This window comes from Capsicum annuum, chromosome 10, assembly GCF_002878395.1.
Source record: "Capsicum annuum cultivar UCD-10X-F1 chromosome 10, UCD10Xv1.1, whole genome shotgun sequence".
NCBI lineage: Eukaryota > Viridiplantae > Streptophyta > Magnoliopsida > Solanales > Solanaceae > Capsicum > Capsicum annuum.
Window position 1 is genome coordinate 125,933,236 of NC_061120.1, and position 25,691 is coordinate 125,958,926.

Consider the following 25,691-nt stretch of genomic DNA (forward strand, 5'->3'; position numbering starts at 1 on the left):
TCACTCTTCGAGTTAGCATGCCATCCAAGATTCCCTTATGAAATTCAATTTAGCAGTGTGTATAATTCATTATATGTTTTCTCAAGAGCTTGTCCCCCAGCTACTGAATCCAAGAGAATCTTAGTATTTAGGTCCAACCCCTTTACGAAAGTATGAACAAGAACACTATTAGAATGATGATGGTGAGGGAAATTTATTAGCATCCCCTTAAATCTCATCCAAACTGGGAAGAGATTTTCTCCTTCTTTCTTCCTGGAAACTAAAAATCTCACTTATCAAACATGTAGTCTTCCCTGATGGAAAAAATCAAATAAGGAACTTCTGAGCCTTATCTTCCCATGACATAATGAAGAGTTATGGTTCAACATGTAACCACCTCTTCGCTTCCCCAATTAAAAAAGGGGGAAAGAGAGTCAGTCTGACATAGTCAGTTTTTACTCCTGTAGGAATGTAACTATCACTGATTTCCAAGAAGGTCTGTATGTTCTACTGTGGGTCTTTATGTGAAAATCTAGCAAATTCCCTGGCCGAAATCAGCAACTGCACTATATTTTGCTTTAATTCAAATCTACCATCTAAATCTGGCTTGTAGATGTTATTAATAGCATGGTTCATGAGTGGGATTGGAACTTCACGAACAGGTCTAGCAGCTAATTGAGCAGGAGCAACTGGAATCACCAAAGATGGAACACGTTCGTCATATGGATCAACTGGATCAATTGGATCAAATAGACTTGGATCTCATTATTCTGCCATCTGAACCTGCTGAATTGGATAATGAGCTCGTCTCCTCTATTGAAATGCTACTTCTGGTTTCGAATATGGCTCTACCAACTCTCTATCTCTTGCCAGTCTTGTATTCAGCTAATCATACAATAATCAGCCATTAAGATCAAGTCATTAACACAAAACAAATTATCAAAAACCTAAAATTTATAAAATTACTAATTATAATAGTCCCCAACAACGGTGCCAAAAACTTGTTGCAGTCTAATGCATACACAAGTGGACGTGATCGTACAAGTAATAAAGTGACTACAATAGTTGTAGAAATTCAACCAACTTTAGTATTTTTGACAAGAATGCATTAAGTGTTTAAGGTATCAAGGTGATTCTGAAAATTCAAAGTAAAATATAAATAATTAAGAGATAACAATATGAGACAATAACAACGTAAGCAGGGGTTGTAAACAATATTGGTGAGAATTCCAGGGTTGAGACACTTTTGATAATCTTACAAATCTCTATTCTTATTGTAGTTTAATTGATTATCGAGTTATTGATTCGCAGGGTTTATAGTATGATCATGGTCTCCCGACCACTAATCTTCTACCTAACTTGGATATTATAACTAGATCATTGAGTGGGAATGCAATAATCCAACAAGATGCATGAAGTTATCTTCCTGCAAGTGAACCAAACAAGGCTTTTAGGTATATCCCTATCCTAGATGCTAATTCACATCCCTTATTTGATAAAAGAATGAGAACCTTGCTCCTTAATCTCTTCATTCTATCCTATGATTCTCCTCCCGAATTCACATAGGAATATAGGTATATTCTAATAGTGGTCAGTCATCAAAATAGTAAACACAAGAGATTAATAACAACCCATACGATAATCTAACAATAAACTATGATAAAGAATATCAAAGTACAATAATGTCTTCGGCATCAAACCCAGAAAAAGGATGTTTAGACACTCATTTTTCAATTCAACATAAAAAAACAAGTAATTAAACATACCATACAGTAATCATTGATTAATAAAGTTGTAAGGAACCCTAAGAGAAATATTGAAAGAGCTTATGCCTCTGCTGTACGTTCCAAAGTAGTCCCACTTGTCTCTAAGTGTTCCATTTATAGTCCGATGAACTTGGCCTAGCTGAGAGCCACCTCCTCATCGTAATGGTATTACCAGTGTAGAATTCCCCACGCCACATTGCATTTTGTATAGGAAGAGGTCCGTTCCGCTATACATTTCACATTGGAAGATGTCTGCGTAGCGCCTATTTCGTGGACCCTCACTAGAATTGTTGCTCACAATTTTGACTAAAGCAAAAAATACTCTTCAACTAGTTGCTCCTCTATGTTCTTCATCCTTCCAAGCATGCTCTCAAAACTCATTGCCAGAGTTATTTCCACTCTATAAAATCAATCTCCAGCATCAATCATCTCTTGCTTCCCGTTATGCATTCCATTGAGCCAAAACTCATCAACAATCCATCCTGCATTAGTAATCATATCCATTAGCTCAAAACATACAATTCCATACCAAACACAATAAAAATACATATTTTAGATCATAGAACAATGCCTATTTTTGGTGAATATTGGCACTTGGACATATAAATACGCCCAGGATTAGAAACCTAACATCAATAAACTAGAAATACATAAATACATCACAAACCATATATAATAGCACCTTAGTTCAACATGATCCCAAGACAAGGAAATTTAGCTTATCATGAAGTAAAGAGAAAGAAATATACCATAAGGTTCATTAAAAATATCCATAGTTATGGAGGATAAGAAGATTCTTCAAATTACACTCCAATTTCAACGACTCAACTTGGAAAATTCAAATACAAAAGTTTCCCCAATTAGTAGGGTTGCAAAGTTTCCAAAGTTCAATTGTTCAAAGTGTAAGATGCCAAATAGGAAAGAGTTTTAGTATTATAAATGATTAGGGTCGGCGGGGTAGAATGATAGAACTGCCCCTAGGCATCAAATCCATCTAGTCGAGATCATTGCAGCTTGTCCGCGATTACAACTGTCGCATCTACACTAAGAATACTGAGATCATGGACCTTTGACCAATCTTGACTGACCGCAATCGTGGCCCTCAAACTCCAATCACGATAACCAAGACTAAATTCTTCTCCAGATCTTCTAGCTGCACTTCTCTTCTCTTTTTGATCCTTTTCAGCTCAAATTCATATCTTTCATTCTCATCACCTGTAACCCTACAAAATATGGAAATTAGTTCATTTAATCACAAATTTGTCTGGTTCATACATTCAAATCATAGTAGCGTGCATAAATTTTGAATGCAAATGAGTGGTAAATTCACCACGCATCAACACCCCTAACTTAGACCTTTGTTTGTCCTCAAGCAACACTACTTCTTACTCAATGACACAATGCAAATTTAAGCCCATTTAGAAAACCCAATGATCACAATGACCTCAAACTTGATTGCTACCACAAGTGGCTCTTCAAACAGGAGCAAAGCTATTGTCATGACACCCCTCATGATGAAATACAATCTCAAAGACGCAAAGAACTTTAAAGAGTAACAATGCAGTGATAACTAATACTCTAAAAATAACTCTCTATTGACCTCAACTCCATTTTACTCCTTTTTGCCTCATTTTTCAAAAGATGACAATATAACCCACCTCAAATTATTCATATTCGTCCTCACAAGAAGGATATCCCATACACATCAAATTATCTAATATGTAACAAGTGGATTAAGTATGAAACTCTCTCTCTTACAAAGACTCTCGATGCTAATAAGTACCATGCCATAGGCTTGCCCTTTTCTTTAATCATCACTATAATTAATACACTTAGTTGGAGATGTCGAAGGGATTTATAAGCTTGTAATATAGGTTCAAGGAAGGGTAGGATATCATTTAGGAAATAAGTGGTTACACCCTCCTTGAACATCAACGTCACACTATTCTATCCAAGTTTGTACCACATGCCACTTTTTTTATTTTCACACTTTAAACATGCCTATTTTAGCTACCTTTATTTATCCAACTTTTTGAAGGCATATTTCATTAGCTTATTTCTTTTTTAATCTATGTGTCATTCTTTTTCTCATCAATCCTTTCTTTTTCACTTGTTTTCATTACTTAGCTCATAAGCATCCACTTACACTACCATGGCCCAAAGTCGACATTTTCAAACTTACCAGCCCCCCAACTTAGGCATTTAGCCTCAATTTTCATTTTGCATGTTCAAAGAGAGTAGGGTTTAAGAGAGGGAAAAACTTTGAATGGATCAAGCTGTGCAATATGGTTGCCAAGGAATGGATCAAAGGCTCAAATTGGGTGACTAAGGGTACTATCCCAAGTATGGGTAGGCTATTTAGGATAAAGTGGGTTCCTATGTTCATAAAGATGGCCTTGAATTATTTCACCAACCAAGCATAATCAAAATTAGCCTTGAGAAACAAACGGGTCAAGTTATAGATGGTACACAGATGCATGATATTTAGATAAAAATGCTCACCACACATGGTATGAAAACTCCTCTAAGGGGCTCAATTTCCCTTCCTACTAGAGATAAAATGAAGTAACTATAAATTTCTACAAGTCAAAACTTTGGAGTCACAAAAAGAGGTAAAGTATTGTTACAAAGGTGCTCACATCCGTGCCTATTATTTTTCAAATTTTTTTGGATGGAGGAGAGTGTTTACTTCACTTCACATTTGCAAAACGTACAATTTGCTAGTTATGGCACAAAACCAAGATGACGTCTTATATTTCGCTTTTATAAGGGAAAAAAATATGGCTACTTAGATTTCACCATAGGTATAAGAGCGGTCCCAATCTACAATGCTACAGGTACTCAGATTTTCCTTGCATTTATAGCTACGACGCAATGGGTACTAAAACTTTACCTATATTTATGGATCAAAACCCAATCGCGATGATTTTCCCTTAAGAATGTCATCACTCAATCTATCATAGATAAATACTCGTCAAACAAATAACTAACCAATTAATCCATAAAACATGGGCACCATCAGAGTGCCAAAATATTACAACCCAAAATAAAAATAAAAATCATCAGAAATCATCCAAAATAACATCAAAATATCCAAAAATATCTAAATAATACATACCCAAATGAGAAATAATATGGAGAAAGGCACCCCCAGCTAAGAAAATTGTACAGTTCTTACTGCATAAAAAATAAAGCACAAAAAGAGATAAGGGTGCTACTTGAAACCATATCACGAGCTGCTCTCTCCCTCAGACACTGTATCATCTCCATTAGCATTAGAACTATTTGAACTAGACCACTCAGCAGGGGCCTTATCATCGCTCTTCACTCTACAAGAAGGTAGTGTGTCTCAGGGTTTTAGGACCTTCTACAGGAGCTTTACTCCCTTCTACATCTTGATAAAGAGCTTGTCCCTTTTCTTCTACCTTATCTTTAACTTCTTATGGGAATCTCTAAGCTTTCTGTGAGACTCTACCAATGATGAGTATACCTTCTCAAGCCTAGAAATGGTGGCTCCCTGTATTTTTTGGTCCTCTAAATACTTCTCATAATATTATCGAACCACATATAAATGATGGGTGGTGGAGGGCTCTCCCGACCCCTAGTGTAATCCTGACACAAGCTCTCTAATGGACCTCAAATAAACACCTATATCCTTAAGACTTTTGGGCTAACTATTGGCCCAGCCGTGTTTATAGATTTGATGAACCATGTATTCAAGACTTATTTAGATTCCTTTGTGATCGTGTTTATTGACAACATACTTGTATATTGGAGTAGTAGATACGAGAATATGTAGAATTTGAGGACCATTTATGGATGGCCTACAAGACTCAGGCTCCTTACATGTCGACCTACCCAAGTCGATCTTCCTCTTCTTGCTCTTGCTTGGTGCTCTCTTACCTTAAATTTTTAAAGGATAGATGAGGGTTCCAGGGTGCACCCAAGTGTCATAAGGGTACTCTACAATTCCTTCTCACCTACTCAACTCAGTAATTAAAGAGGGGAATAAGAGATATATACCACCATGGTTCCTTAAGAACTTTATGTCTAAGATTTTAAGTCACCCAATATTTAGAGAAATGCCATCTAATATACAAGATACCATCCTGGATCATAAATCTATAACTTCTGTCATGTGGGTGCAAGGAGAGACCCGACTACAAATGATATTCAACCAAACCCGGGCCTCAACAGTGAAGTCATTTATTAATATGTTCCTATTGATAGGTGCCCAAGAGACTTTCTTTTTCGGACATAGCTTCTCCACCATCCAGCTTTTTGGCTCACATATTTTTGCTTCAAATTCACCCATGTTTGGATTCAGGAGATCGTATATGTCATTAATTTGTTCCACCCCAAATTTTACCTCCTTTTCATGAATCCTAATAACTGGGTCTGAGAAAAATACTATGCTCAGATTAGCATAGAACTCCTGTACCCACTTCTTATTTGCTCGACAAGGATTAGGGGCAAAATATCTCCACTCAATGGCTATGATCCTATCATGAAATGCTGAAAGCTTTTCCGGCACCTTCTTAAACATATACCCCTCTCCGGAAGCAACTTTGTCTTTAGATGCTCATCTTAGTATTAGTTGTGACACTTAAGAGTCATGAATAAGAGTTGGTCATAATTTTCCATAATGTAAACCTAAAACACATGAGACAACACAACAATATTTATCATCAACATTTTCATGCATGAAATAGACTATGGTGTCCAATAAAGCTCATAGAATGTTTACATGTTGGTGTTTGGACAAGAAATGGAGGTGTAGGATTTTGGGCCCAGGCTGAAATTCAGCTTCAGGTATGGCAATCATCGGTCACTAAGACATGATCGCGGTGTTGCTATCGCAATCCAATGAACGCGATCGTGGTAATCGAGAATATGCCGGACTAAATTTTTCAATAGTTCAAAATTCCAATTTTTGGGCCAAATCATGTTCCAAAATAGTAAATTATCACTAACAACATTGAACAAAGTTCCTAAGTATTCGATCATGCCCTTAAAATATGGAAACAACTAGTTACAGACTCATTTGTGAATTTGATCGAGCACTTGGTGTGCATACTACATTTTACTCAAATTCAAACACAATTTGGGTACCCAACACTTTCCATATGTGTGCACATCATTTCTAATAGCTAATGACCATGCAAGTCCGATTCAAGAAAGATTTAGCAACGAAAAGCGTAGTTTTAGGACTTACTTATAACATGCATTCTATGGCCTATTTTCAACAACTAAAGTATGAATTCAAAGAACTTCCCGGAGGATTTGATGCAATATGGATGCTACAATGCTTTTGTATGACCATCTTTTGACTAGGAGTGGGTACAATTTGAGAGAGAATTTAGAGAGGGAGTGTAAGCAAATGGCAGACTAATTGGCTTTTTACAAAAATTTGACTGCGATCACGGTCAAGTGTCCGCGATCATTAACAAGTTGATAACCACGATCGTAGAAGAACGGGGTCCATAATCACGATAATTAAGGTCATTTCTACACATCTATTTTCCCCTATTTAGCTTTTTACTCCATTTTGACACAGTTTCCACTGTTCAGTTTATCATGCAAAAATTTCACACTTTCTCCTTCTCAACTCAATCAAAAATTCTCAAAAGTGCCAAAAATGTATGGATTAATCAATGACAACATTAAAATATATGCTACTAAATTAAAAACAAAGGATACGAGCCACTTTAGTGGCATTTATGGGTTTCCTCCCATATGGCACATTAGTTATCATCATGGCACGACGTCCTTCATCTTTTTCAAGTTGGATCCTTAAGGGATCCATCATTCACTTTCTCATCTTCAACATCAGTAACCGTTACCACTTGAAGATCCATGGGTTGTTTCCTTATTTTGCATACCCATAAGGAAACTTTACCATCATGAACTCTAAAACTTATATCCCCTAACTCTAAATCAACAGGTCTCTTCCGGTAGCAAGGAAAGGTCGACCAAGGATAATAGACACCTCTTGGTCCATCTCATAATCGATCACCATAAAATCTACCGGAAGGATGAATCTATCCATTTTCACCAACACATAAAAAAAACACTCTTTATGTGTACCGATGATGCATAGAATTGTAAAAATCCCAGGGTCTTCCTTCTTTTCTGCTATTGCACTACTCATGATAGCCCTATACCTATGGGTGAATTCAATGGTGTCACCTTCAACAAGCTTCTTCTTCAACATCAATTTCTTCATAAGCTTAACATACCTCAAAATCTATTGGATAGCTTTAAGAAATAGAATATTAATAGAGAGGTTGCAAAGTTTAGCCATGAATTTCTTGATCTTGTCACTCTTCTCTTTTCTCTTAATACTTTATGAAAATAGAGGAGGAACTTCCATGGTGGTAAATACATCACCTTGTGGCTTATTATTTTTATCCAAATTCTCATCAATCCTAAATGGTTCTTCTTAATCCCCTCTCCGAGAGTCCAAAATTCCTTCTTTTGACTCAACTATAAACTTTTTATTCATACTCATGTGATCAATCTCGGGATCTTTCTCACCCATATTCTCTCCCTCAACTTTCTTCAAATGATCACCAAGGGTCTTGCCACTCCTAGTGATTATTTCCAACACTTGAGCATCATTTTTTAGGTTCACAACAATGTCACTAGGAAGGCCCCCCTTTTGCATAGCATTTAGTTGGGTGGAGATTTGTCCTATTTGCATTTCTAATTATTTAATTAAAGTAGAGAAGGTCACAACCATTTGGTTGATTTTCAAATATTTATCTTTCCGTTCACGGAACATCTTGTCCGTTCCCTCTACTTTTATCAAAATACTTTCCAAGACATCTTCGGTTATGTATTTGTCGGGGTCAAGAAGATTTGCTTCATTGATCTTTGCACAGTCATGAGGGGGCACATAGCGATCATAGTCACGATCTCTATCCTTCAAATCATAGTCACAATCCCTATCTCTTTTTTTCCAACCTTGGTTCTCACCTTGCCTTTGATAGAAGGAGCGGAACCCCTAGAATAATTGGCCAAATACCAAATTTATTCATCAATCTTCTTGGCCTCTTCATCATCATAGGCCTTGGATTCCACGGAATTCACCGCTTTTTATGGGTGCACCAATCACAATTTTCCTTAGCAACTCCAATTAAGTCATTATTTTATCCATATTTTTCTCTCTCTTTATCTCTCTTCCTTTATTCCTTGTCAAAAAAGAGGTAGTAGGAGATTTTTTTGGTACGTCGGCATCACGTATGTGCCACCCCTAATTTTGCTTGGTAACTTTCTCAAGCAAATTTGTAGTTGCATGATAAGTTAACTTTGCTAGAGAGCCCCTAGCCGCTTTTTCTACCATGGTTTTGAGAGGATCAATATCCCCATAGAAGATTTGGAAAAGCATCTTCTCTGGGAAATTATGGTTGGGACATTACATTGGTTTCTTGTTAGATATTTCCCACACCTTGTACAAGGGTTCTCCATTCAATTGCCTAAAGTTAATGATTTCATCGCGCAATTGGAGCATCTTGGATGGTGGGAAATACCATTCAAGGAAGGCAATGGTAAGTTAATTCTATGAAGTGTTTAAACTAGCCGGGAGAGATCCAAGCCACAATACCGCCTCTCTCATTAGAGAGAATAGGAAGAGGCAAAATAGAATGGACTATTAGGTTATGTGTGAAATATCAAAAGGTCCACACACTTCTACGGAGTTATTTAAATGCAAGTTGGGGTCCTCATAAGCTTTTCCCCTAAAAAGTTCATTCTTTTGTAGCATATGCAACATGACGCTCGTAACATGAAATACCCCGTTCCATTGAGTAGGTGTGATATGGATGGCACTTGTATGCCCAACATCATTGAGTTGCTCCTCGTCATTAAGAGGACCATTGAAATACCTGTAACACTTGCATTGTTACTCATAATTCTGTGAATACTATAGAGATCATCTAAAAGGAAACAAAATAACAACCAAAATAAATACATACCACTACGGCTATACCCAAAGTAAAAACTAACACCGCACAAGTGAAAACAAGATTTCACTCCCCAAAAATGGCGCCATTTAGATTAACTCTCACCTATACCATTTAAATTGGTAGAGTACGATTGTTGTCAATGAATTAACTTACGTTAATGTCAAATCCACGAGAACATAAATTAGCTTTCTAGTCCTATGTGTGTTAATAGTTACTAAAAAGATACCCATAATGTAAACAAAGTAAAATACATGATTTAAATTGGGGATTGGTTTAAAACAAGGATTAATCAAAGTCTAATCAAAACAACAAACTAAGGCAACACTTATGATTGAAAATTCAATATGAGAAGGATCTTGGGATTAAGTCTACCTAAGGGAAAGTTATGCATGGGAACATAATGATTCGATATAAATTCTAGTTATTAACAATATGGTAGGCTAGGTTAAAAGTTCTTAAGGATTTTTTGCCAACAAAGCATCAATAATATCACTTATTGACCCTTTCGAGTACCTAACAAGTGTGTCAATTAAACCCACCTAATACCTCAATTGGGCATCCTTATTTCTAAGAAGATGCCCAAGATATAGCTAACTTTCTACTCACCCTTATTTCTAAGATGGAAAAAAGACAGCCAACTACATCCATTATTTCCACTATCGCTTTGTCACTTATATCCCTCTTTTAAGGATGATATGGGTTGCAAAAATTTACCCACATCCCTTTTTCAAGGATGATGTGAGCTTTTAAGAAATTAGGGTTTTCACCCACAATTCTATTTTGGGTGTTTGGGGTTTTCACCCACAAACACCAACTAATTAGATCAAGAAATAGTGAAATCCATCATCAATAAATTAGTATCTACATAAATACATCACAACCAACACATAATTGCACTTTAGTTAAACATAATTCCAAGACAAGGAAATTTCGCTACTCATTAAGTAAAGAGGAATAAATATACCCTAAGGTTCATTCAAAATATCTATAATAATGGAGGATAAGAAGATTCTTCAAATTACACTCCAACATCACCAACTTAACTTGGAAAATTCAAATACAAAAGTTTCCCCAATTAGTAGGGTTACAATGTTGTCAAATTTTAATTGTTCAAAGTGTAAGGTGCCAAATGGGAAAGGCTTTTAGCATTATAAGAGATTTGGGGTCAGTTGGGTAGAATGATAGAATTACATTTCAGTGCGGGCTGCGAGAGTGGTACCAAATCAAGGCAAACTCTGAATACTAGATATGACCTTAAAATAATAGGGGGTAAGGTAGGATAGTAAGACGATGGGGGATAAGATTCATCATTGAGAGGGAAAGAGCCTAAATCACCAACTAAGCCCCTAGTCATAAAACTTGTGTACCCAAGATTGCTATAGTTTGTCCGCAATTGCAGCTACCATGACCGCACTAATAATACCGCAATCGAAGACCTTTGACCAATCTTGACTGAACTTAATCACGACCCTCAGGCTGCGATTGCGATAACTGAGACCAAATCTTCTCTAGGTCTTGCAGTTGCACTTCTCTTCTCTTTTTGATCCTTTTCATCTCAAATCCACATCTTTCTTTATCATCAACTATAAGCCTACACAATATGGAAATTAGTGCATTAAATAACAAATTTGTATCATTCATGCATTCAAATCGTAGTAGTGTGCATGAATTTTTAATGCAAATGAGTGGTAAATTCATCACTCATCAGATATTCCACCTTTAAATCATCACTTTTTCCCTTCAAATCAAGCTAAGGAGGTGAACACTATTTTGTTTCACTTCATAATTAATCTCTTGCAAATTACCTTCCCAAAAATTCAAAATTGAATTCTTGAAACTTTAATTGAAGAATCCATTGGAAACTCCTAATTCTCGACAATAAAAATGGGGCCTTTGTCTTTCACTTTGGACATCGGGAAATGGACAGAGAAAATAAACATTTGGGTATTCAAAATCCACTTTAATTGCTTTCTATTTACTACTCTCTAATTAGCTTCGTTATTCTTGGAATACTTTGATTCAAAGCAGGAGTCGAAGTCGAAATTGCTAGTTTGGAACTCGACATTACATTGGACGTCCTCAACCGCTTCTCAACACAAGTTGAATTTTTATCCTTTTTTACTTTATTTTCTTTGTTTTAATATGTCCCTAATGAATTCCTGAATAAATTGTATATGTGATTTATCATTCCATCTTTATTTTATTGTTGTCTCCCTGCAAAAATTTTATTATAATACATTGTCTCCATCTTTTATTATTAGTGTTATGCAACTATTTTGGTTCCTAGATGTAAAGATGTTTGATACCAATTTTTCTCTATTTTTTCAGTTTTGTACAATATGGGGGCTTTAATTTGCATAAGGTATAGTTTGAATTGTATGCAAATTTTAAAACTCTTCATAGTATTAAGGTAATTCAAATATGATTGTAAATCATAACACTGATCATAGTCATGTATTTCTCTTTTCTCAACTCTTTTTGAATATGATTATGTAAAGTATAGTGCTTACTTAATATATAGATGGTTTGTAGCGGTATTGAACCAAAATGCTCATCCCCTTCCTTACTGTTGGTAATGTGAACATAATCATGTGTATAATTTTGTTTCAATGTCGACTAAGATAAATGTGTTCCACATATTTTCAAGATGCTATAACCCTTCTTTAGCTTTACGTTGAAATTCTGATTATGGAGGCTGATTTATGAGCTATTGTGTTTCTTCTTATACTTCTCCATATTTCTGACTTGGTACTGAATGAGTAGGGCTGTTTGATACCTAATTGTGCATTTGAAAGTGTTGGCAGTCTTTGTAAATATGAATTGTCAAATTCGGCTTTTATAAGAATCTCAACCCCTGCTCTTATTTGTTCCAATCAGATCGATTCTCGAAAGGTTATTATATATTAACCATTCTAATCTAACAGTGGATTAAAAAGGTCTTGAACTATTTTTTTTGCATGAGTATTTTGATCAAGTTTGTTGAACCTATGCATTTAAATCGAGTTATCCGTCTGTTTTTGAAGTATTGTCAAAGTTGTCCATCTTTCTCATGCCGGTATTTCCATGTTCTTTTGAAAATCAAAAGTGTGGTTTTGTCTTTGATGTATGATTGGGGGAGACCTATTATGTGAAACTATGCTCCTATTTTTATTCAGTTAATGTCTAGTTATTGATACAAGAAAACCAAGGCACACACAGAATTGGCTCAAAACAGTCCAAACAAACTCCAAAAATAGTCAACTAATTCAAAGAATCGAGGACCCTTTTGAAGACCACTCTCGGATTCAAGAATGAAATATAAGAAGGATAATATAACTAGGTGTTTGACACCTTTTTCAGCCAATAATAAACTAAGTTAACAACATAAGATGAAACAACAATGAGAACAACAACAACAACAACAAAAATGGCTTCACAATACAAGATACAAAACGGATACAAGATTACAAAAGAAAAAGGATAGATATATAGACCACATGAAGGTATAATATTAATAACCCAATAATGGTAAATCTTGGACCCTTAACACTACAAACAATAATAAACCTATCTCTTACAAAGACACAAGATCAGAATCCACCTCATAAGTATCAATGTTTCCAAGCAAATGCAAACACAACTGATTCTACACTTGTCTAAGCCCTAATTTCGGTTTTGGGTGCCTCAAGGAAAGAGGACTTGGGTTTCTTTTTCTTGTAAGACATACAATTTCATTCATAAACTAATTAAATAAAACCCTACATGTTCCTTATATATATTAAAAAACAAATAGAAGTTAAAATGACCAAAAAGGCCCTTCAAGAATGGGCTGCCCCTCTAGTGTATGGAGTGGGCTGTTTTGGTGTGTATTTGGGCCTTTAATTACATTTCTCTTGCATATACACTTGGTTGCTTTTAATGCACACCCACATAAGTTTATTTCCATGATTATTCTCGTATCATCCTCTCCATCTTGGGAAGAACTTGCCCACAAATTCACAGCTTCACTTCGTTCAATTGGCCACTTCAAAAACAAGCACTCAAAATAGTCCTCAAAACATGAAGAACCCGAGAGCTCAATATGAATAAGTCTCAGCCAACATCTTTATTTTAAACCTCAACTTTCTCTCCATCTTGATACTTGGCTTCAATTTTATCCGACTCAAGTCTCCTTCCATCATATAAGCATCATCATAGACTCCATATACTTCATCATATCCCTTTCTTCCATACTCCTCTATATAGACATATCAATTTTGTGGAAGTGGAGTTTCGATTGATGAGGCTATTTTGGTAATGTAGAGCTTTAGTTTTGGAGCTTGGATGGGAGGGAATGGGTCTCCAAGTTATTCTTATGGGACTTGATCAACTTACGGGAGAAGTGATCTACCTTGTTCTCGATTTTGAGGGTAATTAGTAACTTGGCTCATCGCATTTTATGGTTTACTTGAAGGGTTGACTTTTGTATGCAATGTCTCGGGGGAAATGGTGATGGAAGGGTTTTGTACATGACCACTTGAGGAAACATGGAGTTGAGGAGTAGATGTACGAGAGTTCCGTCGACTCTCTATTCGATCCAACCTCTCATTCATAGTAGACATCTCTCCTGGGATTGAGGACATAGTCGCGAGCATACTTTCCATTCCTCAGTTGATAGTTTCAAGTTTTTCCAATACAGCACCAAGATCATTGTTGTCCATTGTATCCAAGAAGTTACCTACAAAACAATAAACAAGTTAGTTGTTCAAAGAATGGTCCTCACACTCTCTTTTTAATCCTTTGTCCATCGAATTTTCTCACTTTTGATCTCACAATTATTACAAGTTTGCTTGTAATCCATGAGACACTGCGAGGTGAACCGAGTGTGTACAATGACTCAAAAGAATACAAACACACAAAGAAACATAAACACAAAAAAAATGGTTTCAAAACCAACTCACAATCTAGTAAATTTCACTAGTTTGTAAGTTAGTATTGGAATCCACAAACGAAACTAATGAGACAACAAAATGAAACTAAAAGATCACAATTTGAGCTTAAAATTTTTGTGTGAACAGTAACTTGGGTAACGTGGCAGCACACCATTGGTCACGGCCCCACAATTAGTCACTAGTTGAAGTTTACAAAATTTAGTTACTATGTAATGGAAACAATTGGTTTTGAAGGGAAAGTATATGTGTTGAATTTCCTTTAAGTCTAATCTTCAAAAGGCAAGACTTGACTTTGTACAATTCTCACAAAACAAGGTCCCTTGAAACAAGAAAAAGTGGTTGAAAAGTAGATGTCAAGTCAAGTGATGGCTTAAGTCTTCTCACAAACAACTTTACAACTTGTAGGTTCACCTTTTTTAATCTATATTACACTTTTAGTTATCTTAAGTTGTAAGATGAGATGAAGAATAAGATGAACACACAACAATCCTTCAAGAACAACAACAATATTCATATATTCAAGACCCAACCGGCCACAAGTCACAAATTCTCGCCCTAGGTCCTTGTTCACAATACAACTTTAACAAGTTCAAGCTCAAATATAGATCTAGACACCTTTTAGTGTTAGTGAATCACGAAACTAACACAAGAGACAATAATACACACCAAAGGACTACTAGATCTAGACTCTATAAGAAACCTCGACTAAGATGAACAACAAGAAAAACACTTTCAAGGCCAAGAACAACAAGAACACCAATTTTTTTTTAAATTTTCTTAGCAATAAAACCCAAGATTGGTATTGTAAGAACAACGCCAAAGGTGGATTTTATACCAAATGATACAACCAAAATAAGGAACACACGGAATTGGCTCAAAAAAGTCCAAACACACTCCAAAAATAGTCCACTAATTCAAAGAATCGAGGACCCTTTTGAAGACCACTCTTGGATTCAAGAATGAAATACAAGAAGGACATTATAACTAGGTGTTTGAAACCTTTTGTAGCCAATAACAAACTAAGTTAACAACGCAAGATGAAAAAACAATGAGAAAACCAACAACAACAAAAACGGCTTCACAATGCAAGACACAAAATGGATACAAGATTACAAAAGAAAAAGGATAGATAGATAGACCACATGAAGGTATAATATTAAGAACCCAATAAAGGTAACTCTTGGACCCTTAATACTGAAAACAACAATAAACCTATCTCTTACAAAGATAGAAGATCAGAATCCACCTCCCAAACATGAATGTTTCCAAGCAAATGCAAACACAAGTGATTCTACACTTGTCTAAGCCCTAATTTCGGTTTTGGGTGCCTCAAGGAAAGAGGACTTGTGATTCATTATCTTGTAAGACTTACAATTTCATTGATAAACTAAGTAAATAAAACCCTACATGTTCCTTATATATTACAAAACAAATAGAAGTTAAAATGACCAAAAAGGCCCTTCAAGAATGGGCTGCCCCTCTAGTGTATGAAGTGGGCTATTTTGGTGTGTATTTGGGCCTTTAATTACAGTTCTCTTGCACATACACTTGGTTGCTTTCAATGCACACCCACATAAGTTTATTTCCGTGATTATTCTCGTATCAGTTATGTATATCTAAATAATGGTTTCCATAAATTAGTTGTTCCATCTTTGTTTTCCTATAACCATGGACAGAGAAGGGAGGTTTGTTTCGTTGAGATTAGTAATTAGAATTATGAATCCATTTATCTCTTTAATTATGTTCTGATTGGCTCATTAGTATTCATCTTTGGGTGTTCAAGCTAATTTCATTTATGCTTTACTCGAATTTAATAATCTTGTTATGAGTTAAAGTAGTTTGATAGTTTAGTGGGATGTCTCCACGTCAATAAAATAAATTCGATCACTGCAAAGTAAATTATAAAAATAACAGCAATATATCATTCTTGTATGCTCCTACGTGATTTTTGAAACAAACTGTCTTGATCTATGCTTTATTATGACTTAGTGCACTTGCTTCTTAGTCCAATTTTTCTCTTGTCTTGTATCATATACATTTGATCTTTATCTTTTCTTTTGTTTCATGGCTTAAGTCGAAGTTGGATTTTCAATTGAAATTCATTTTGATTCAAATATCGGATCAATATCTAAAAATCGTAGTGTTCTGGATCTAAATCGCTAGGAATCGATTCCTTTGATAGGAATTTATAATATCTTGTTCTTTACCTTCATTACTTCATTATTTGTATTTATTTCACAAACCTTTTATCATAATGTATATGTATTATTTTTATGTGGCTTGATTGAAGTTGATCAATGTTGTATTGTTTAGTTAAAGTTGTCTACAATTAGTTTTCCTCAGCTAATCTTTTGTATATTTGACGCTTACAGATTTAATCGTGAATCGATATCTTTTTAGAACAAAAGATGTAAATTTTGATTTCAAGTGCAATCTAAAATGGAAAATACATTTTTTGAAATTGAATAAAATGGTTAGTTGTAGTCTTCATTTTTTTGAATATTAATTAAAAGTTTTATCATCTTAATTATAATTTTTCAATAAATCACTAACAAACTTTTAATTAGTCGAACCATTTCAATTCGGCAAGTAAAACACCCATTAAACCATGATTTTTATTTAACTTAATATATTTCAAATATTTATTACTTTTTATATTTATTTCTTAATATTATTCCAAGTTTTCATATTTTTAAATCCTTCAAAACGCAAATTGTATATGCATTTATGCTATCATATGCAAGGTATATTTTATCACTATTATTATTATTATTATTATTATTATTATTATTATTTTAATATTATTATGATTTATACATTATTTAAACTTTATTATACATATAAACTTTACAATTACACTTTATTCCTCACTTAATTTTCAATAAAACTAAAATTTCACAAATAAAATAAATTTTCCCATCTTCTATTCACGTTCTCCTAAATATACATATATTTTTAGTTATAATAAATCCTTATGTACATTAAAATATGTTTTCCTTTACTTTATAACTTATTTATGTACTTAAATTCATCTACCCTTAAACATTTTTTCTTATAAAATTATAAGACTCTATAATTTCGAATATCTATTATTTCAATTGTGTTACCGTTAACTTTTTTCTCTTCTAATTTTCATGTTTTGAATACCGTTAGCTTTTTTCTCTTCTGATTTTCATATTTTGAAGCATACATATATATCTATAATTCTATTATATCCTTGTATATTTTAATGACAAATCTTATATACCTTGAGTATTTTCTAAACAATGATAATAATAATAATAATAATAATAATAATAATAATAATTATTATTATTATTATAATAATTATAATAATAATAATAATAATCATAAAAGTTTTTTGGTCACATTTTTAGCAAATTACGAAGAAAATATTTTTCAATTTTTTTTCTAAAGTTAAGTTTAAGGACTATCTTTGGATAGTCTCGGAGGAATGATTAACACGTTCCCCTCGAGTAACCAAAATCCTTACTAGAAATCTTATTTTTAAAAAGACAAAAAAATAGAGTTTTACATTATAAAATTGATTTTCCTAATTTTTCAAAAAATACTAGGTGGCGACTCAAAATAATTTTCAAAATTAGAGAGTCACGACCATTTAATGTTGTGTACTATTTCAATCAGTTCGAAATAAAGTATGTCAGGAGGGAGTTGAAACTTTTTGTGCTAAAATTCTTGGATTGGCTATTATAGGTCCCTTAGGTTTCTCTTAATTAAGAATTGTTGTTATTGCATTGTTTTGTTTCACCAAGAACATGTAAATATTCTAAGTTGAGGTGTTGATGTACCATGTTTTCACAACACTTTCAACATAGAAAACAAGAAAACTATGCTAAGTCGAAGGCTTGTTTATGTGTATGTGATGTGTTTATGGTAGTTTTAGAAGGAAAACAGGGTTGGGAAGTGAGCAAAAGAAAAAAGAATTAAAATTTCACGAAATGTTGGCATCTTAGGCTTGGCTATGACTCATTAGGCCACTCTACAAGTCGTAGCCAAGTTGTTACATTAATAGTGAGAGGGTGTTGAATATTAAAAATTTGGAAGTTGGCTATGGTTGCTTGCAAGAAGCCATTTGGAGAAGTGACGGTACATAGCATGACCCGTCGGAAGTGAGTTTCTCAAAAGTATTAAAGACGTGAAGTTTATGCTAGTGGCAACAACTATAGTCTTCAAGCTATCACTAGTGATTATGAGTGATTGCATAGACTCTTCTTGAGCAGATATGACCAAAGATATTAAAATTATAAAAATCAACCTAGTGGCAACGAGTAACCCAACAAGTCATTGATTGATCATATGAGTTGTCACCAATCCTAACTAAAGACAAGGCAATGGATGCCCAAAGACACACTATGAGTCGTTAGGTAACCATACGACTCATTTCCTGAGTTGTCACCGTTGCCAACCTTGCTATCCTATTTATTAGGACAAGATTCTTTTGTGTCCATAAATACTTTTATTCGGTTTTCTATTTTAGTTTTATGTTCTATCGCTACTTTTAAGTCACATACCTATTCTTGAGAGTAGTAAACATTGATTTTGAGGGTTTAGTTCATAGTTAAAATCTGTGGTCTTCATTTAATTCTTAGTAAGTGTATGATTATGTTAGCTCTTTAGAATTAGCATTGTGTTATTATAATCATAAGTTGATAAAAACCACAACTATGATTTTTGTAACCATAAAGGAATAATGAAGTAGGGTTCATAATACATGATGATTCTTAAAGAGTGGTGATTCTCAATGGATGTTTGGTGTGTATTGTTGTTCTCTTTATTTGATTGCTTTCTAATAGAGACATAAGTTAGTACTTTCCTTATCCTTACTATAAATGAAAGAAGGTTTAATGGATTGTACAAGATCATAAACAACGATACTTAGTGCTATCAACCTTCGATTAGTATCTTGAGTCGGTAAATTAGGATAACTAATCTAGGGTCCAAAATAGGGGTTAGTAGTGCAAAACATATAAAATGATAATACGTTATTGAGGATAGTCTTCTAATAGGAGCGTGAAGTTGTTTATATGAACATAACTTATTGATAATGCATGCCAAGGTATGACTAACCTACATAGTTATGAAGTTATAGGAAACACAGTCCTACTGTCCTTTATTTATTAATTACAAACTCAACGAAACTAGCAATTGTTACTTGTTGAAATTTAAATTCCAAATTTCTCACATTTTCTGTAAATAACTTACTGATGGTTTAAATAGATACTTTGATTGAAATTTTGGCCTATTCCTTTGAGATTGACTCCAACCTAGTTGGGTTCTATATTTCGTACAACAACCGCTTTATACTTCTCGGAAGGTGTAATTTCGGTGACATCGAGATCCTACAAAGTTAGGAAGTTATGGGAACACAGTCTTAGTGCCTCTCATCTATTGATTATAATCTTGAAGAAATTAGGAATTGTTACTTGTTCGATGATATAATTCAAAATACCCATTTACTGAAAGTTGCTTACTAATTACTTAGACAACCACATTAATTGAGATTTAGACCTATTCTTCATGGGATTGGCCTCAACCTAGTAGGATTTAATATTTGGTAAAATGATCTCTTTATACTTCGATTGTAAGATGTAATTTGGGTGACATCACTTAGCTAGTCACAAAAACACCAAATGAATATAAACATGTGTATGTCAGTATAAACAACATACAAAGTTAAGACCATGAATATCATAAATATAATAGTTAATAAATGATGACTAATAACAAAAAGTTCCACCTAGCCTCAATTGTAATGTAAATAAACATGTCACAACCCAAAAGTTTGGGTCATAATGGAACTTACCTCAGAACTAGCCTTAGTAAGTAAGCTGAAACCCATCCAAAAATGAAAAAAGTGAATAATAATAAAGAAACCCATTGAATGAGACTTCTAGAAAAAAGTCAAGATATAACATAACACATGAAACAATTTCAAACAAAATACATAAACCCCACAAATATTGTCATAAGTAGAAGAACATCTAATACATAGCTTGAAATTGAAAGATACAAATAAAGAAATGATAAAGATAGGTGGAGACTAGAACAAGGATCAAAGTGGGGAGTATTGACATCTAATTGTTTCCCTCCACGATTTTTAAAGTATAAATCTGCATAAAGTTTATCATTTGTAATAGTGATTATACATATTCATGTATACAAGATTGTGTAATTTCTTGTTACTTAAATAATTATTTATTCAAAAATTAGTTTTTAATCAAGAACTATCTTGAAAATTGGTTTAAACAAATAAATTTGAGTAAAATACGTAACTTGTTCTTAAAAAAGATATTCATAAAATATTCATTTAATTTTATTAAATTGAGAAAGTCGGGTTCAAAATGGTTAATAATTTATTTTAAATTTTGACTCAATTTAGTTAATTTATTCATTTTGGCCGAAACTTAAATCAAATTGTCCGAAATTGCAATGCAATTGAACAATTGATCAAATTGATTAAAATCCAAATACAATTGACTAGCCCAAACATATTAGACAATTTCATGAACAACCGAAATTCCTAATTATAAATCCTAACATTACCCACTATCCGACCCAATAATATTATCAACCGACCTGGACCAATTTCCTATTAACCCTTCTACAAAAAAATGCCCATAAGAATAATGAAAAAAAAATAAACAAGGATGACAATATTGATGATAGCAACATTCAACAGCAACGACAACCCATTAAACCCAAAGTGATGAAGAACCCCTATCCTCTCTCTTTCTCTCTTGGTTTCACATTGTTGCTCATTCCAAGCATGTCATTATTACCAAATATACCTATTTGGATTCCCCAAATCAATTTCAAAATTTGAATTCTCCAATTCATACGAGAGTCAAATGATTACAGCTAACAAAGCTTATTTTCTAAGCAATTCAAAATTTCCCCTAAAAAAATCCCCAAAACACTCCAAAATGCTTGTCCCACATAGCCAAATATTCACTAAAAAAGTCCCAATATGACCTTATAAGTACTCACTCAATTCCTTTATTAAGGGGTCAAAGGTGAACATTCTAGGCGATATTCAAGAGCGAAGACCCCCTAAGGTATATGATTTTTGGTTAAAGAAAAGAAGTTGTTTTGTTTCCAAAAAAATCCAATAAAAGTCGTTGGAGCTCAAATTTCTAGACTAAAAATTTAATTTCATTCTTGTCGTGGCAAAAACTCTGATGGCTCGATGTCTTACTTTGTTGCTCCAAAAAAGCTACACAACCCTCAGTCACATTTTTAGTTACCGTTAAAGGTGCTTCTTTGTTTTAAGTAATATATTATCTTTAGTCATTGGAATATTGAACTATAATGACTCAAAATTTCATGACACTAAATTAGGAGGTAAAAGTTATACCTAAACTCCCCTTAGCTAACATTTGAGATTCAAGGCTTATCTAGTTTTGACTTAAAATTAAGGTTGTGGTATTTGAATGAAATTTGGTACTGATATGATTAATAATAAGATTATGATATAATTATTATATAGACAATGTGCATAAAATACATAACAATTTTCGTCACATAAAATAGAGCTATAGAACTCAAGTTATAGTGTTTATTGTAGATGGGTTAGTTTGCGTTATTGAGATACATAGTATGTGTTGCAAAATAAGGAAAATAGAAAAGAAGTCTCTAGTTTCTAACTTATACCATTGCAAAAGTACCACAATAGTAGTTAGGGAAATGATAACAATGACCTTCAGTAAAGAAGGCATAAACTGCAATAATAGAAATTTAACCGTTGCAGCTATACCAATACAATGGTAATAATCAATTACAGCAGTAACATGCCATAAAATATTAGTTTTTAAAACTCAAAAAATATTTTCATTCCCCACTTTTCAAAAAATGCAATCGGGCACTAGGGATAGGTGATAAATCGTTAATTAGACGACTTGTTAGCACCTTTTAAGCTTAAATTACCATGATTTTATATTGACTTGATATTAATCTCATACTTAAATCTTATTTGAGTAGGTAAAGGTTGAAATATGAGGAGGATGTTCAAATTAACAAGAGGTTAAATATGACTGAAATAAGCCCAAAGTGAAGGACTAGTGCTTTCCATTGAAGATTTATTGAAAATCAAAATGTGGATCTATATTCCCTTTATTTTTCATGGATTAATTTAATGGAAACTTTGGTATTCTTTACTTTCTCTCTCTATGATTAGCTAATTCTTCATTCTTGGGGTTATGATTGAATAAATTATGATTAGTGGATAGGTGTTGTTTATTTATCTTTATAATTAGCTATTTGATATGGATTTTGTATTTATTCTATGTTTTAACTAATAATTAAGGGTTGCAAACCCCAATTACCTTTTGACCCATATCATCCTTGTCAGAGGGAGTATAGGTAAGGAATAATATAAGAAATAACTTGAATTATTTCATTTAATAGCATCTCCTAGACATAAGGATGTTACTTGAGGCCATGGATTAATGAGATTATTACACTTATAAGGTGTTCTAAATAACCCATTTGTGAAATTTGGTGTTTAGTTGAAAAATTGACACTAATACCTCTAAAGCTAGTGCTATTCATATTCCACGGGTGGGCAAAAATGAAGTGTTTAACATTACTTGAATGATGCTTTATTTTCTTCCAATGAAAGGGTTATTTGGAGGTCAACCACACGAGGATACCAATTTACACTTAAAATTTTTATTAATATGTGCTCTCTAACATAGCCCAAGTATATCAAGAATTAATACATTTTCATCTTTTCCTATTCTTATTGATGGGAGAAGCAATATTATGGTTGCGGTCTTTTCCCATGAGATCTATCACTTCATTGACTGAGCTCACAAAATATTTTTGGTTAGGTACTTTCCTCTTTCTTGGATATTGCAACTAAGGGATGAAATCATTAACTTTTGCCAAATTAATAGTGAACCATTATATGAGGCTTGGAAATGATTTAATAATAAGATAATTCTATGCCCAAATCATGAGGTTCCAAATAAAATGCTTATTCAAATTTTCTATAAGGCATTGGATCAATAAAACAAGACGGTAGCCAATAATGCGGCCTGTGGATCTATTGTCAAACAATATTATTGTGGTGAGACAACTTTGTTATATCAAGTAACCAAGTAAAGTAGGTTGGCACACAAGAGATACCGAGGTTAAAGTGATAAATCCTTCTACATATTTTATAAGCCAAGAACAAATAAAAAAGGAAGAGAAAATAGATGAGAACATGGCTAAAGTGATGACTCAACTTGATCTTCTCACCAAGCATGTAATGGGAGATCGTTCTAAGAAAGTTCAGTTCTTGTTAAACAAAATAGGGGAGGGGGTGTTCCCTCTCTACCTATCAAAGGCAAGGTGGAAATTAAGATTTGAAGAAAAGGCATTATGATAGAGATCAGGATTAGAAATATAAGGATAGAGACTATCAACGGTATGCACCTCCACATAATAGATCCAAGGGTAAAGAGTCAAGCTTCATTAACTTGGAGAAGTTCAAAAGTGAAGATTTCCCTGCTCTTATCTTAATAGGTGTTGAAGAAACTGATAAGATGGTAAGAGATAGATAAAAAGTGATTTCTCATAAATCAATCAAATGGTGACATCTCATTTGACCTATATCAACCAACTTTAAACTTAATTGTGTTAAACTTCAGTTTAACTTAATGCAAGGCCAAAAGGTGGATTGCCTAGTCACACAATTTTAATGCTAAAAATGATGCTCACGTCATGGGTATTGTCACGATGAGTGGTTAAACTCTTTGTAAATATGTTGTTGATCTTGATGAACACCGTAATTAAAAGGCAAATGATGAACAAGCTAATAAAAAGATAAAGTGGCTAGAAAATTCAAATGATGATGTTCCAAAGCCTAATGAGCCAAATGTTGAAAAGCCAAAGGTAGTTGAAGAAAAGGATAAATGTGAGGAAGCTCCTAAAGCTATTGATGGTGATGCTCCAAAATAGGATAAAACTTCAATTGTTCCATTTTCACAAATCAAAATTCCTCCCCCATTCTAATAAACGTTTAAGAAGAAAGTTGATGATCCTAAGTTCAAGAAATTCCATGGAAAATTTAGCAACCTATCAGTGAATATTTATTTGTTAGAGGCTTTACAAGAGACGCCTGTGCATGCTAAATTCATGAAATAAATGGTCACAAAGAAACAAGTGATGGAATTTTAAACTATTGAGGTAACGTGAGAGAGCCTAAGCGCACACACAAGTGTACATGGTCTTATCAAGTAGTAAAGTGGATTAAATAAAGCCCAAGTATCGATCTCTCAGGGACTTGTGTTTGTGGACTATCCAATTCTAGTTTAACCAATTGAGGCGAGTGAGAAATAGAATTTTAGAATTGTAAATTAAAAATAACGAAAATAATGTGGAAAAATAATGAATTTGGATAATCAGTGGATAGAAGCCCAGGGTTAAGGCTTACGAATAATCATACTACATTATTCAACTTCATTCGTTAAATCGCTTATCTTGGTTGTTGATTCGTAGGCTTAATTTCATGATTATGGCCTTCCGACCTATAACCTTTTACCTAATTTGGATATTACAAATTCATTGTTGAGAGGAGATGCAACAATCCAATTAAGTATTTTAAAGCTATCATCCTATGCGTGAATCAAGTAAGGCTTCTAAGTACATTTCTATCCTAGATGCTTATTCAAATTCCTTATTTTATAAAGAAATAAGAACCATACTTTATTTATTCCTATGTTCTATCTCCCTATTCCCTCTTCCGAGATCAAAAGGTAGACAATTGATGAATTCTAAGGATGATCAATCCTCAAAATAGTTAAATGAAGAATAAACAAACAATCATAATTATAAGCAATTAAACAAAATTAATTCAAAACAAAAGTAGTCATGATTTTGGCCTTAAACCCAGAAAATGAGTTTTAGCCTTTAATGGAAATATTCATCATCCAATCCCTTGGATAGATGATACAAAGCATAAAGAAACTAAATTAAAGAATGATAAATTCTAAAAAGAAGTTGTGGTAGCCTCCAATGCTCCAAGATGTCCAAAAGTATGTAAAAATATGATATAACATATATTT

The 25,691-nt window shown here is 33.6% G+C and overlaps 1 non-coding gene across 1 annotated transcript; it reads right to left on the reverse strand.

Moving 5' to 3' along the window:
* Window positions 1-23,497: 23,497 nt before the first annotated feature.
* LOC124888294 lies at window positions 23,498-23,603 on the reverse strand. Its single transcript, XR_007046422.1, has one exon. It is a non-coding gene; the product is annotated as a small nucleolar RNA R71 (small nucleolar RNA).
* Window positions 23,604-25,691: the final 2,088 nt, after the last annotated feature.